Here is a 14,450-nt window from a genome sequence, read left to right as displayed (position 1 = left end):
TTACCACAAACACCTTGCTGTACACTTAATACTAGAGTAATTTAAAATAGGCTAGTTTGTAATAAAAATTATACATATACTGTATATAAATGAACAAATTCAATTCAAAATTTTCAAGTTCATGAATCCCATAACATACTATCACATTCATGAACTGCAGAATTTCATGTTGGACTTTTGACATGCACTTTTTCTATATATAGAAAAAGTGCATGTCAAAAGTCCAATATCCGAGATATATATATATATATAAAATATATTGTTCAGAAAAATAACTTTCACCCAATTTGTAACATTAAAACACTTCAAATGAATATTTGACCCCCTCTTTTTTCCAGCGCTGTGGCTAGAGACTGGCCTGTTTTCATGATTTATGCATGAACTTCATGAATTATTAATCAACTATCTATGCAGGCAATATTCTGTTATTCCTTAAGTAACACAAATAAACAGTGATACCGGTGTGCTGAAATATCTTTATACAGAGAGAGATATTTAGTATTAAACCATAATCTCATTACTGCATATGAAAGTGACACTCTTCAACCAATATATTAAAATTCAGGTCATTTTAATGAACTAGATTTTTACATTTTCTTAAAAAAAAAAAAAATTGTGATGGTGGCTGAGCCTGCAAAACTCACTGCCATGAAGCTAGGCTGGTTGCCAGGGCGTTGCTATATGGTTGCTAGTTTGTTCTGGATAGTTTCAAAATGTGTTTTTAGAAGAAATGAGAATCAATGAGAGAGAAAAAAAATGGACAGGCTTTGATTTTATTCATCACAAACTGGTGATTAGACCTTGAAAATTGAGATGTTTCAGATGAAGAGTAGCCAAAGTGATAGATTTTGATTAAATATTACGAAGACTATTTTTAATGCAATAACATGCACAGATGAGTCTCAATACCACTAGGAATATTAAAAAGTAGGCTGCAAAATGTACTTCTATGCTTGCCATTAGGGGTTCAGCCTAAGCAAGCAGCTCTAATAAAAATGTCAGAGATTCCTAAAAGCGAGTGAAAATAAATAAATAAATAAATAAAAATAAAAATGAAAGAATGCCTGGCATGTGAATGTCATTTTACACAGACACATTTGATCAAAGTGAAACATTACAGAAACCAAGTGGCCGCAGTTTGTGTGACCCACAGGAGCCCGAGGTTGCGTTTAGTGCACTTTAACCTCACTTTAGCGGAGTACAGGAGCGCTCAGCTGTTTCCTCTCACATACCAGTGACAGCCGCTGCAATATGATCCTCCTGGACCCCCAACACACTCACACACACACATTCTTCCACATGTCATATACTGTCTGTCTGCCAGCACAGACGCACACATTCTTTGAGGGACAGACAGAGACGCTTTCCCATCCACCCACACAAACCTCTCTACACACACACTTCTTTACAGTCCTCAGCTCTCTGTAAATGCTCCTCGCCCGTCCAGAACAAGCCCCCGCTTGCCTACGGGATGATAAATTCTCCACAAGGAAAGTCTCTTTTCCTAGAAACCCCGGAGGACTGGCAGCTCCTGGCGAAGAGTCTCTTAGAGGAGCTGTTACAGGCCCGGTGGAGTGGAACTAATCTCAGCCGAGCAGAATGAATGCGGGGTCAGGGAGCGGCCGAGGGCCCTGGAGCCCTGCAGGAGCGGTGCCGTCGCAGAGGAGCTTTCACTAGAGACCTGCGCGCTTCAGGTTCACCGGCAGTGCCATGAACCGTACAGTCACAAGACTGGAGTTATGCGGAGAGTGCGCAGATATGTGCTCTATACCATTAATGACCTGCGCTGACCGTGAAATTAGAGGAAATTCATGTTATTTTTTCATGACAGAAGGCCTGTCCACATCGATTCTAATGCAACTACATGACATAAAATACTGTATACAGTATTTATAAACAAATTGTCATGCAAAACTGCAGGTTTTTTCTTCTCTCCTTGTAAAAAATGCATCTGAATGAATTGTTCAGCATCAAAACGAAACAAATGGAAAAACAGATTACAGACTGGAATTACAAAACAAAAGAAAAGACTTAAACAACTACTAAAACACAAAACCAAAACAAAAACTAAGACATTAAATAAAAATAAAAACCCAAATAAACTAAAAGACAAAAAAAAAAAAAAAAAAAAAAAAAAATCAAACAAAATAAAAACAAAACAAAAAAAAACCCACAAAATATATAAAGAGAAAACTAAACAACAAAAAGAACACACAAAACAGCAAAATGAAAAAAAAAAAAAAAAAAAAAACTAAAAGAAAAAAAGTGAAAAACAACATAAAAAATAAAAAACAAAACAAAATACAACATATAAAAATACAAAAAAGCAACAAAAACTAGAAGGAAAAACAACAAAATAAATAAACAAATAAAGAAATAAAGATAAATATATAAATAAAGATAGATAAATAAATAAAGAAAGATAAATAAAAATAAGCAGATAAATAAAAATAAATAAATAAAAGATAAAAAATAAATAAATGAAACGAATACATAAATAAAAATATAGATAAATAAAGATACAAATAAATTAAATTAATACAGATAAATAAATAAATAAAGATAAAAATAAATAAATAAACAAACATAAATACCTACCTACATACCTAAGATGTAATAACATTTTACGTCTGTCACATTGGGTCAGACAGACTTAATGTGAATGTTCATAAAGATTTCAACCAGTTAGGCCCTATTCCTGCAAAAAAATGCAATCTGTTGCAATGTATGATAGTTTTGACTGAGTCCCAGTGAAAAATTGTTTAAGAAAACTAAAACAGAGAGAAACAACAGCTCATTAGTATGTCCTCAACCATATGGGCTCCAGATTACATGAATGTTTCATTTCTGGGTGTATACCATTCAGTATCAAGGAAAAACTAACATCCTGCAATAACAAGGATGTCTAGTTAGTCCAATTAATGGAGCTCTAACTATAAGTAGCAGGGTGAATTTACACGTTTGACAACACTAAACCACAATGACATGAATCAGGGTGAACTCTGGGTAATCAAAGAGCAACTCATGCCTCACTAATGTCCAGCCACAATAAAAACTGTCATTAAAAGCAAAGGCCCAGTCATTACATTAAGGGCACATCTAATTTGCCAAGCGAGGTGTGAATATTAGGCTCTGATTGATCCATGACGACAGCCGCAGTCGTGTCCGGGAACGACCTTATTGAGGTTCGGATAGTGATGAAAGATCATCGGAAGAAGGATTCTGACATTACGTAAAGCATCATTGATCTATGGTAAACAACAACTGGAAACAGGACATTCATTCATTGAATTCATGTTGTGTTGAGTCAGTGGTTTATGAAGTCTGGCTGACAGATAATGTCATTAGGAACAAATGCATCATTGAAAGGGCTATTTGAACAATAAAACAACACAATAATGAAACTGAAAGGTTAATAAGAGTATATTTTGTACATTTTCTGAATAACGATTAGTGCATGCCAAGGCATTGCTTTAAGGTTGTTAGGGTGTTCTAGGTGGTTACTTACTGGTCCAAGTGGGGAAAAAGCTCAACCATTAGTCTGAATGCTAAGAAAAGTAATAAGGTATCATTATTATTCATAAACCAAGCAATATTGGTAGTAAAGTTTGACTCCACAACATCAATTCCAAATACAGCATCCAAATTTTTGATAAATCTCTCCATATTTGAAAGATACTGGAAATTGCTTAAGCCTCAAATATATCTTGAAAACTTGTAAATCTGAGATTAGACCAGGGAATCATCCAGTTTAATCCAAACATAAATTAGGACCTGATTTCTATCCCACAGGACATTTGATTTCTGTGGCACACCAATTAAAGGACTGGATAAAACTTCGCATTTAACCTCGCCTCTGGCAAACTAAACCACATCTCAAATAAACTGGTTAGCTGTATGTGACAGCGGTGGGTTTTGGTGCTTTAATTGGTAACTATGGTGGTCCCACGACCAAAATGAGAAAAATCCCTTGACATAGCATGGGTTCAAAAAAAAAAAAAAAAGTGTTGTGTTTAACCTTGAATAAGCACCGGATGAAATCTCTTACAATTTGAGATGAAACATAAATTATTAAAGGCATAGTACATATATTAACCCTCTGGTACTGTTCGAGTGTCGACCAAAAAAAAAAAAAAAAAAAAAAAAAAAAAAAAAATTTTATTATTATTATTATTTCAATGAAATGATTGTACTGTATTTTACTGTATTATTTAATATTTTTGTATTTTTAGGGGTTTTATGGTGCTAAATTATATTTATGCAGTAGTTATAATCCATTTATTCAGTTTTTCAGCATGGACCTGAAAATTAAATTTCCAACTTTAACTATCATAAATATTGAATTCAGACTTAAATTTGGTCTCTTTTTAAAGACAACACTTGGCAGATTATTGCTGAAGTGATGTCAAAGTGAAAAATGCACAAAAATACCATTTTCAATTTTTGCATGAGATATAAAATTTTATATAAATTTTACTCTAAAACTGTGAGAAAATCAAAGCCATAAATATAAACAAGCTTGAGGTTGATATCTCCAAAAATGAGCTTTCAGTAAGAATTTGTTTGTGTGCAGTACCAAACGTTTCCACTAGATGAAATTTGTCTCCCATTCATTTCCAATGCGCTCATTTTTGACCACGAAAAATACAAGCGTCACTATTTTTTTCAAAACCATTTAACCTTTTCGAATAATGACCATGATTTTTTTGTGTGTTCACACACCTAAACCTTTTCCAAGTTTCGTACCATTCCACTGAAGTAAAAAATGCAAAATGTAAAATTCTTCAGTCAAAAATGACCCAACAGCACCAGAGGGTTAATGCATACATTCATACTATATATTAACCATTTCCCTTAATGTTTAAACATGAGTCCGAATTTTTTTATTTTTTTTTATTAACCACACTTAAATGAAATTGTCATTTTAAAGTGGTCATATATCTATATTTTTATGGGTGTAAAAATACAGAACATGCCCTAAAACAGTCCCTAACATGGGAACAAAACCTAAATCACACACACCATGGCTAGCTCTCAACTGTGAGTGGGGAAAGTCTCATGTCACATGTGGAAACAGGGTGAGAGGCTGTTATCTAACAGCTGAGGAGATTCCGACAGATCGAATGAACCGGAGACGCCCCATCCCCCTCAGCGTTACGGAGACAGGCTCTGATTTCTAAGGGAAGGCAGAGGATTGATTCTTGAGCGGTGTGAGAGACAGATGGCTCAGAGTGGAGTACAGCTAGCAGAGGGGGTCAGTATGTGGGGGTGGAGGGTCGATATTCTCCCTCTGGCCTTGTCTGCACACTGAAGATCAGCTGGGGTGTTTTGCCAAGCCCACTTCAACCGGAGCTGGCTGGTACACATACATACTGTACAGTTATGCACAACCACAAACATACATAAAGGTACAGAGATATGACTGGTTACAGATTCAGGCCTACAAAAGAAGTCTACATGCCTGGACGTGTGCTTCACAAACATGCACACACTTCATGGGCTATACCTTTATATTGTAAATATTTTTTTTAGACTGTTGATTCTAAAGTAGTGGGTCATGATTAAAGGGGACCTATAATGCCCCCTTTACAAGATGTAATATAAGTCTCTGGTGTCCCCAGAAAGTGTCTGTGAAGTTTCAGCTCAAAATACTCCACAGATCATTTATTATAGCTTGTCAAATTTGCCCCTATTTGGGTGTGAGCAAAAACACACCGTTTTTGTGTGTCCCTTTAAATGCAAATGAGCTGCTGCTCCCGGCCCCCTTTTCAGAAGAGGGTGGAGCTTTAACAGCTCACGCTTCAGTTTCTCAACAACAACAAAGCTGGAGAATCTCACGCAGCCAAAATAACGATTGACAGTAACGGTGTTCAGCCTTACATTGTTCAAACCGGAGTCGACACTGATGGAGAGACTCAGGAAGAAGTTACAACTTTTAGAATGAAACTGGACGTTTCTGAACGGTTAGTGGATAAATTTACGCAGTTGCTGTGGAGTTGATTCAACTCATCGGCTAGCATGTGCCGTCATGTTTTTGTGCAAATCCAGCGTTGAATTGACCCTCATTTTGCAGCAGTCCGGTGTAAAATGACATCACATTAGTAGTCTAAGCTGTTTTGTGGGTGAGTCATAAGTAACACCGATACATTTCTGTCAAACACAACTTCTGTTTGTGCTAGCATAAAGTAATAGAGCGCTAAGGAGGCTAAGGGGGAGGCTAAGGGAAAGCACACCGAACATGGAGCTGCCTGAACCCCTATAAACACATAGCATTACTTAAAAATACTTACATTTTCTTCATCTGCAGCTTTGCCTCACTTGCGAAAACAAAATGGCGGCACCGTGGGTGGAAACGTGCAGATTTAGGGGCGGTAATATCATAATAAGATCCTGTTCCTACATCAATAGTTGAGTGAAATCTGAGTAGCTAGTTTTTTCACATGCTTGAAGAGAAAGGCTCACTAGGTTGTCCTTTTCATTTTTTCTGGGTTGGTAGATGTACCGGGGACCCGATTATAGCACTTAAACACGGAAAAAGTCCGATTTTCATGATGTCCCCTTTAAATAAATAAATAAATATTTATTACAAGGGATATATATATATATATATATATATATATATATATCCCTTCCTGATCTTCCTGAACAAAAAAGCTCAAGTGAGCTCAGCTGGGGATCCTTCAGTTGGATAAAACAAAAGCGTCCATTGTTCTCAACCCATCAAGCCTTGCAATCTGGAGTGTGTGATACTGCAACTATTCACTTGTCTGTTGCTATGCAGCCAGTGATTATTCCTCTTTTTAAAGTTCTGTCTGACAAATCAGAACCAAAACCATGGCTAAATTACACAAAAGCATCCATATACTGCAAAACACCTGCAGAAACATGAAACGTCACACACATTCCCACACATTCAGACTGGGTTAGCTGTCAGTGAACGTGTGAACGTTCTCACCCAGACCTCTTGAGGATGAGGAAAACACCTGCAGACAGTGAGCGAGGGAGAGTCCAACCCGTGATGAAAGGCTTCGGATTCACTTAATTATGCAGGAGGAAAGCCAGAGGATCATGAATCCCACATACTTCCCAGGGGTTTGAGCAAAACAGGAATTACAACTCAGTTTTTTTTCTGTTGACCCATCTTATTCCATCATGAGATCTTATTCTCCTTTCTTTTATCGGATAAAGTGTTTTTGCTTGAACTCTTAATCTGTCTGCAGAGGCTGTGATTTGTGATGTAACAGAGTGAAGCATGATAAAAACCTGTTCACATAATAATTTGGGGAAAAAATAACTAAAAGCACTGGATTTCCTATGTATTGTGATTCACTGCATCATAATGCTATTTTGTTTTTATTGTGTAAACTGGTGTGTATATATGGGTCAATGATGTGACGGGTCATTTTTTTTTTTTGTCCAAAGGCCTTAATAATAATAAAAAACAAAGATATGACATCCAAAGTATGTAAGGTAGTACAACTAGATCTCTTTTATTGAATCCAAAAGGTTTTAATTATATTTTGCTACATATAAAGGTATTTTAAAGATTTTGAAGTGTCAAAAGGTCATTCGGTTTAACCGTCCAAAGGCCAATACAGCCATTTCATTTGTGATTAAAATATCTACAAGAAATGTAATAAATGTATATTTTTTTTATTCTGGCATGATTTTATAACATCATATATCAACACAGTGCAAAATGGTATTAAAATTATGTGTAGAAGTCGTTGCTTTGTTATGAGAAAGAATGTCAGGAAAAATGAATTTCATTGATGTCATTCGGAGTAACCAATATAAAGGGACCATTTTGGATCAAATCATGCGATCAATATCATGTGACAGGATGTGACATCATTCAGACACCTGCAAAGGACCACATGGTTGTGAAGCAAAGTAACTAACTCTCTTTTAACTATTTGAAAAATTCATGTTTTTTTTACACTTTTAAAAACCTTATTCGTCAATGACCCCATATATAGTGTAAACTAGTATGTACTAGTGTAATACTAAAATTTAGTCATAGCAATAGAATATTGAATGACGAATCACTGGAAACGAAGGTCTCAACTTTCTACACCACAATGCTGTTATTTCACCTTTACAACATTTAATGCAAGCGGTATTTTTCTCCCCTTTCCCATCACTGTTGGGCCAACAGGTGCCAGATGGCCAAAGATTTCCATCTTGTTATTCCTGCATTTGCATGGTCAACATCAAACGTTTCATTAACAGTGGATAAGCTCCTTTGGTACGAGTTGTACGGCAGCGTCTAAGCCAGAGAAAACATGTGGATGAAAGTGTTTAATTCACTTGCCGAGAAAAGTCGAACTGGAAAAGCACCTGAAACCACACTAGGGCAGAGAAGCAGTGGTGTGAGAGGAAAATAAAAACTCTCTCTTCAGTTTAGCAGCTGAGGTTTTGTCATGTTATGCAGTGGTTTCCGAGTTCTCACACGTCATATGGTCAACCTTTTTATACACCGTGATCAATGTATGTGCTATACTAGAACCAAATTAAATAAAATAGTTTCTCTCATCACACTTACAGTAAATATGATGCTGCAAACTTTGTTCAGCTTCCTGTTGTCACTCTAATTGTGACTCATTTAGCTGTTCATTCATTCAGCAAAGTCTTATTGTAAATCTTTTTTAGAATCCTTAAATCATTTTTTTTTTTAGAATATGACTGATTAAAAATGATTATGCTCTTATGCTCACCAAGGCTGCATTTATTTGATTATAAATACAAAAAAAAAAAAAAAAAACAGTAATGTTGTGAAAAAAATAAATTACAATTTAATCTCTGTTTTATTGTATTAATATATTTATTTGTTGAAAACATTTCTGCTTAATATTTTTGTGGAAACTAACTTGTTACAGTATTCTTTAATGAACAGAAATTTTAAAAGAACAGCATTTATTTGAAATAGAAATCTTACATTACAAATGTCTTTTGATCAATTTAATGCATCCTTACTGAATAAAAGTAAAAAATAAATAAATAAATGGTAGTGAAATAAGCTTTCCATTGATGTATGGTTTGTTAGGACAATATTTGGCCGAGATACAACTATTTGAAAACCTGGAATCTGAGGATGCAAAAAAAAAATAAATAAATAAAAATATTGAGAAAATCGCCTTTAAAGTTGTCCAAATAAAGTCCTTAGCAACACATATCCACTCACAAAAATATTTTTTTTTATATATTTATGGAAGGAAATTTACAAAATATCTTCATGGAACATGATCTTTACTTAATATCCTAATGATTTTTGGCATAAAAGAAAAATCGATAATTTTGACCCATACAATGTATTGTTGGCTATTGCTACAAATATACTCGTGCGACTTATGACTGGTTATGACTGGTATAAAATGCACTCTGATATGTCAACAATCCTTATAGATGTGGACATAAAGATTTGGAGTTTGGGTGTATTTTATATTAATATGCTTACTGTATTTACTTGAATGGAAGTCGGATGCTTTTCCACGTTATACAGCATACCAATCGAGCTCTAATCCTAACGTTTGTTCTGGAGAAAGATTATCAACATTCACTCTGTAATCACTATGCCATGATAACATTCCATCTGCGACACGAATCCAACTCAGACACAAATTCCAAGACAGGACTGTAGATATTACAAGACAAGCAGTCTGAATTGTGATGCTGCCAGTGTTGCCAATTTGAGGTGCCATTATTATGATCTCTCGATAGTCAGTTTTCTTTTTCAGGTAATCTGCGGTCATGGTGGAGTTTGAAGAGTCTTTTAAATAAGTTCATTGATGTTGACATGTTTACATCATGTCAAATCACAATTCAACTCACTGACAAAGACAACATCCAATTTTTTTTCAGACAACCAAGCCTTTAGGTCAGCCAGACAGGCAACAAGAGAATATGAAGATGTCTTTGACTGTTTCAGGAGCAAATAAATCTGTCATCCATGTAACAGTGAAAAGACACGTCATGTTTCCTGAGTATTGAGCCCAGAGGAAGCATAAAAAGAGAATAACAAAGGGCCAAGAACTGAGCCTTGAGGGACCCCACACATAAGTGGGTCTGAACTTGAGGAAAAACTTCCCCACACACATAAACACACTTAGTATTGTTTGTACTGCTTTCCTCCAAAGATTCAGTGTAGTAGCGGCCGCCATGATTTTGTCAAATAAAACGACTTTTTTGATCCTGGAACGACATTCCTGTCCAAAGACATAGCCCTAACCCCATCTCTTCCCCTAAGCCTAACCCTACCTATAACTAATTCCTAAAATCAGAGGAAAATGATAGGTGAATAAGAATGGTGTAGAAGCATCTAACCCTTGTTGAAAACCTAAACTTAACATTAACTGTAAACCTATCCCTCAAATTTGATTGGCTGATTGGAATGTTGTTCCAGGACTAACAGGGATGTTGATCCAGGAACATGTTCTACTTGGTGAAATCGCGTTCACAGAGAAAATATAGCTCAGGCTCCATGTTTACATAACTCCCCTCTTCTTTAAGCATGCTTCCCTGTTACTGACAGTTCAGTAAATCATTACACAAGGTTTACAATGCTGCATGTGCACTACCTGCATAAACCTTATCACGACTCCCTCAAAAACAAAAGAATATTTTAGGGATGATCCTGACATATTAAGCATTATGTATCGACAGGAAGTCAAAAAGCTAGTTTCATCTGAAGAGCTCTGAATGTAAACACACCCCACACACTGCCAAGATCTGACTCCTAGACTCCGGTCAGCGAGAAACACTGAGGCGGGAGGCGCTCAAGTCAATATTTACTCCAACCGAAGGGGCTGGGTCAAGGATTGCCATGAAAGTAATTATTCAAATTCCAGGAGTGTCTGAGCAGATGAACGGGAAGACGAGGGTCTTTGTGAGAGGTGGAAGGATCACAGCAAACAGCCAGACGATCAGATAAGAATTCTGTCTGTCTGGTCGGGCTGCTTTTCAACACTTGGTCAGTATTAACGTTCCCTTGAGTAATCACGACACAAATGAATCGGCCTGTCTACAGCTAGTAGGTTAGCATAACCATAATCCATAAAAACTCCACAAACACTTAGCCATGGTGCTCATATGGGATCAAATTCGACCACTTTTCTTCAATTAAATGTACGGATGCACAATATATCAGTAAAAAAAAATGAAAATTCTGTAATCACGTACTCACATGTGCCAAACCTCCATGAGTATCTTTGTTCTGCGGAACATAAAAGAGGGTTTTTGAAAAAAGTCTATGAAAGTCAATGTTGTTTGGACCCCATTGTTCAAGATATTTTCTTTTGTGTTCCTCAGAAGTCATACAGATTTTTTTTTTTTTGGCTGAACTATGCCTTTAAACACTAATTTTATAACGCTGTTAAATGTAATCTTTAGCTAATCTTAAAAGGAATATCCATTTTTTAATCCTGTGACGCCCAAATCAGTGTTGTTATAGTTAACTAAAACTAAAACTGTCAATTGAATAGCTGAAATAAAATAAACTATGAATATATTAGATGAAAAACTTATATGGAAATTTTATATTTAATATAAATGAAATAAAGTAGTACTGAAGTACTAAAACTGAAATAAATATCAATTAAACCTATATAGAATAAAAAAATAACCAAAAAGGGCAAAAGCGCAATAAAATGACTAAAAATGTAACTAAAAATATAAAAATAAAAGCTAAATCAAAATACTAATAAATAGCTACTATGATAGTATATAAATTAAGGCTGGAACAATACATCGATTCTCGATTCAATACAATGAATCTGGATCGATCCTGATATTTTCTCGCTTCAATTGATTCTGAGCTTAGTTTTAACAGCAGATGGCGTTCTAGACTAGTTTTTAACCGCATACTCAAATGCTCATGAAGAAGAGTGCTGGAGAGCGCTTGTGTAAGCACACGTAAGTGGTTAAATATACTTGCACCTTGGCTCAGAATGCTTTTATGATGCGAGATTAATGTAAACAGCCCACTGCGAACACCCTTGTAATTTGCTTAAACCTTTTCGAACTTTATGAATGATTATTTTAGGTTTAAAAGGAATTGGAAGCAAGCAGAGTATGTGTGTTTCTAAAGCACGTAGTGCCATCTGCTGTTAAAAACTAAGCTCAGAATCAATTCGAGAGAGAATCGTGATACATTTAGAAAATATCAGAATCGTTCCAGATTCATTGTATCGCAAATCGATAATCGGTGTATTGTCCCAGTCCTAATATAAATAATACTAAAATAACATATAATAACCATTTATCGGTTACTGAAAAAAGAATTAGCTATCGGTTTATCGGTCAGAATTTGTTATATATATTGCATCCCTAATAAAATGCCTTAAAATGTCAAAAATAACTAAATTTTTTTCCCATTTTCTGAAGAAAACATATGTGGTCCTTGCATTTGCGAACCTTTCTGCTACTCACCAAATTGCGGAAGTAATGACTGTTTTCATACAGGTTTCCTAAACCTGTATCATCTTATTAATGTACACAAGTTCACATTGTCCATATTACACTGGGACATGACAAAGTATTTAAACGTAGAAAAAAAAATGACATGCTTCAAAAGCATGCCTGCACCTATTTCCAAAAACCTGTTATCACCTCTTAATCGGCTGCCAGCACACATGAAATCATTTAAGGCTGAACGGAAGATATCTGGGCCACTCACTGTGAGGAGCGGAAGCTTCTCTCTCGAGCATGTCTGTAATCAGCCACGTGCGTCAGATCAAGCATGCGGCTTATATTTTACATGCTGAAGCCAGCGCCAGTGCGACAGCATGTATTAATACATTTGCAAGTAAATGAATCAGAGTTTCTGTCGCTCATGTCCTTACTACATTACATCCAAAAGTGTTCTGTCCCTCCCTAAACCTAAAGCCGTGAAACAACACTCTGCATAGAGGAATCAGTCCATATGGGATGTAGTTTGTCCGGTATTCTAACACAACATCAGCTAAGAGTATTTATTGCATCTGAATCAGCTTCACAAGCAAGTGTCAATCTTAAAAATTACAGATTAGAAAGGAAAACAAACTGCAAAGCTAAAGTGATATGCGTGTAATGGTGTGTGACACTTTAATATGACATTCCAAATGATTGCAATGAAGCCATATATCAGTAGGTCACAATCAAAATAACTAAATTTTACTTAAATGCCATCAAACAGTGAATATATTTTCATGCACATACATAGCTACAGGCAAACACTGTGACTGTAGCATTTTGTGTCTGGTTGCGATCATTTGTCACCTGCTACTGGTTTATTTAAATCTCAAATGGCATATGTGAAATAAAGAAACTGGGAGTGTCTCTTATTTTTTTCTGCTGAACTTGGCAACCTTTGCATTCACAAACCTTTCATTTAAGAATGAATGATGTTATTTCACTGATCTGGTTGAATAACATGTATTTCCAGTGCTAAAAGCTATGTTTCCCTGATCAAATCAAGGGTTAAAAAGGAAAACATTGCATGGAGGTAAATCCAATAATCCAGGAAAAACATTTTCATGTTAATTCACAGAATGCCCATGGGCTGTAATCTCTCTGACCAGGGAAAGGATCATTAGATACAAATCACTGCATTACTAGCCATTTTAGCATTATTATTACTGGGCAGTATGAAAGTATATACTGCGGGACAAAGATACCATTTATACAATACATTATATTTGCGAGGCTATCAGTGGGCAGGACTGCTTTACCTCATTTACAGGGACATGTCCTAAATAAGATAAAGGGGGACCTATTATGCCCCTTTTACAAGATGTAATATAAGTCTCTGGTGTCCCCAGAATGTGTCTGTGAAGTTTCAGCTCAAAATACCCCACAGATCATTTATTATAGCTTGTCAAATTTGCCTCTATTTGGGTGTGAGCAAAACCACGCCGTTTTTGTGTGTGTCCCTTTAAATGCAAATGAGCTGCTGCTCCCAGCCCCCCTTTCTAGAAGAGGGAGGAGCTTCAACAGCTCACTCTTCAGTTGCTCAACAACAACAAAGCTGGAGAATCTCACGCAGCCAAAATGGCGATTGTTCAGCCTTACATTGTTCAAACCGGAGTCGGACACTGATGGAGAGACTCAGGAAGAAGTTACAACTTTTAGAATGAAACTGGACGTTTCTGAATGGTTAGTGGATAAATTTATGTAGTTGCTGTGGAGTTGATTCAACTCATCGACTAGCATGTGCCGTCATGTTAATTTTTTGTGCAAATCCAGCGTTGAATTGACCCTCTTTGTGAAGCAGTCCGGTGTAAAATGACGGCATGGCAACAACACTCTTCCTCTTCTCTAAAGCAGCTTAACATGGCCTCACCCCCTTTGTTGTGTGTTCCCGGGGACAGGGTTTATGTAAATTTTGGGGTTTGTGATGTCACCAACCCGGGAAGAAGCTCGGATTTTTACTTCTGGAACCCAACTGCTGCACTTTATAATAATGGTGATGCTTG

General features: G+C 36.1%; 1 protein-coding gene across 4 annotated transcripts in view; it reads right to left on the bottom strand.

The window, feature by feature from the left end:
* Positions 1 to 14,450, bottom strand: part of src (v-src avian sarcoma (Schmidt-Ruppin A-2) viral oncogene homolog) — a 51,596-nt gene that overhangs the window by 22,921 nt on the left and 14,225 nt on the right. The gene's annotated exons all lie outside the window — the stretch shown is intronic.

Source organism: Ctenopharyngodon idella, chromosome 22, assembly GCF_019924925.1.
Source record: "Ctenopharyngodon idella isolate HZGC_01 chromosome 22, HZGC01, whole genome shotgun sequence".
NCBI classification, from domain to species: Eukaryota; Metazoa; Chordata; class Actinopteri; order Cypriniformes; family Xenocyprididae; genus Ctenopharyngodon; species Ctenopharyngodon idella.
The sequence above is the reverse complement of the archived record's forward strand: the minus strand, read 5'-3'. Positions and strand labels throughout refer to the sequence as shown.